We start from the raw sequence: 2,762 nt of genomic DNA, 5'->3' as shown, positions 1-2,762 counted from the left end.
GCATTACCTCTATGGCACGAAGTGCAAACTTTTCACTGATCATAAGAGTCTCCAGTAACTCTTTAATCAGAAGGAATTGAATATGAGGCAACGACGCTGGCTGGAATTACTCAAGGACTACGACTGTGAGATACTTTATCACCTTGGTAAAACAAATGTTGTTGCTGATGCTCTCAGCCGGAAAGTCAACCTTAAAAAGAAAAGGTCAAGAGCGTTGAGAATTAAGGTTGTCTCAACAATTCTGGAGAGTATAAAGAAAGCTCGGGAAGAAGCTTTAGAGAAGAATTACCGAAAATAAGAACGCTTAGGCAAAACATTAGTATTCGGTACAAACAACCAAGGGTTGGAGGTATTCCAAGATAGGATTTGGGTACCTAAGACAGGAGGAGTAAGAGATGTTTTGATGGAAGAAGCTCACAAGACCATGTACTCGATTCATCCCGGCAGTACGAAAATATATATGGATTTAAAACCCTATTACTGGTGGCCAATGATGAAGCTCGATGTTGCTAAGTATGTGACCGAGTGTGTGACATGTGCAAGGGTCAAAGCACAGCATCAGAAACCGTATGGGAGTTTAGAACCTTTACTTGTACCCATGGGTAAATGGGAAGACATCACCATGGATTTTGTGAATTAACTACCCAGAACAAAGAGCGGTCACAACATGATTTGGGTGGTTGTGGATCGTTTCACCAAGAGTGCACACTTCATAGCAGCCAATGAAAAAATGGTTTATGGATAAGCTTGCGAATGCTTACGTGAAGGAAATTGTGAGACTTCACGGTGTTACTCTAACAATTGTATCAGATCGTGATAGTCGTTTCACGTCACAATTTTGGAAAAGTCTACAAGAGGAAATGGGTACCAAGTTGTGTTTAAGTACAGCTTACCATCCACAAACCGATGGTCAGAGCGAAAGAACAATACAAACACTTGAAGATATGCTGAGAGCATGTACCCTGGAATTCCAAGGTAACTGGGATGAACATTTACCTTTAGTAGAATTTTCATACAACAATAGTTTCCACTCGAGCATAAAGATGGAACCTTATCACGCTTTGTATGGATAGAAGTGTCGTACACTGTCTTGTTGGCTTGAAGCTGGAGAAAAGTAGTTTATGGGACATGAGATAGTCCATCAGACTGCTGAAAAGTTGAAAGTGATTAGGGAAAGGATGTTAGCAGCTCAAGATCGTCAAAAGAGCTATACTGACAAGAAAAGAAAACTGATAACATTCGAAGTTGGTGATTCGGTTTCGCTTAAAGTCTCACCGTGGAAGGTGTGACATCCCCAAAATCACGGCCAAAAAAGACCAGTTTTGTTTATACTTTATTTCAAAATCAGAGTAATCTTTTAATAAAAGAGTTGCGAAATTTGTCCCAAAACAATATTATGATAAAGATTTATCAAAAGCATTTCCGTAGAAATGTATTTCATTAAAAAGACTCGGGATGTCATGTTCGATACAGTACATAAGTATAAACAATACAACATAGGCCTTACTACATTATTTCGTATTTACAGACCTAAAATCCATTAATCTCTCATCCCAAGACATCAGATCTATGCTCATGCGCCACTACCTGTAATACAAGAAACTGAGTGGGTCAGGCTTGGGAGCCTGGTGAGCACATAGGGTTTTCAACCCACAATAAATAAGTTTATTAACTTTATCAAACCAAACAAACCCGGTTACCCATTCCCTTTATCCTCACTTTACGTCCCTAAAACATCTAACATAAGGGACCTAGTCTAAGGACTATCATCAGGATGGACACTACTGCTAAGGGGATTCCTTAGCAATAAATGTCCTTAAGGCAACCATGTGGGGGATGGAGTACGTCTAGTGAGCACACAGTTCAAATAAACACACAGTTCGAATAAACACCTACAGGTTGCGAGCCTGCTAGCGTTCCACTGGACTGTCTAGAATAGTCCGTGGTCGTCATCTATACTCCGCTAGATGACTGGATCATCAATAACATCTATAACGAAGCCTCTCATTATTTCATTTTATTACATAACAACTAATACATCTACCCATGTTTTACCCCAACATTTTCGTAGATATAAAATACATATACAGTTTAAATCATTGAAAACATGTATAAAATGTTCATCCAACATAGATAGCAAGTATTCAGGTAATATGCACACATAGCACGTAATTTATATAAAATACTTCATATCTATGTGTAAGCTGAAAGTAACTATGCACTCACCTGAAAGGTGGTGACTCAGCACTCGGACAACGCTTCGATACTCTCAAAACGATTTTCCTTTGATAAAACCTACTACCAATACCAATAGGGTTTAGTCTAACGATAACCGCGACAAATTAATTAGTCTAACTATTATTATTATTATACAAGCGTTAATAACACTCAATATAACTCATAATAATAGCCCAAATAATTATTTTAAGGACCTAATAACATTCCTATAATTATTTGAAAGCTATATTAAAAATTGCGTAAGCGTAGCACACTTACAGCGAATTTTATCGAAAACCGGAACTTAATTGGAGCAGCGTTTCGAAACTGAAAGACTCCTTTTTCTCGGGGCTCCGGGAGCCTCGGGGCTTCCCTTGGGAGCTTGGGGTTTTATCTAGGGCTTAGGGGGGTTTATAGCACGTAGAGAGAGAAAGATTGTAGAGAGAGAAATGAAAAATGGGTGATAAATGAGGCTGCCCTCGCAGCTATTTATAGGCGCGAAGCCTTAGTTTTACACTGGGCGTACTCCTCAGGTATGGATGCCA

This window comes from Lactuca saligna, chromosome 2 (assembly GCF_052625555.1).
Source record: "Lactuca saligna cultivar CGN05327 chromosome 2, ASM5262555v1, whole genome shotgun sequence".
Taxonomy (NCBI): domain Eukaryota; kingdom Viridiplantae; phylum Streptophyta; class Magnoliopsida; order Asterales; family Asteraceae; genus Lactuca; species Lactuca saligna.
This window is presented reverse-complemented; position numbering follows the sequence as displayed.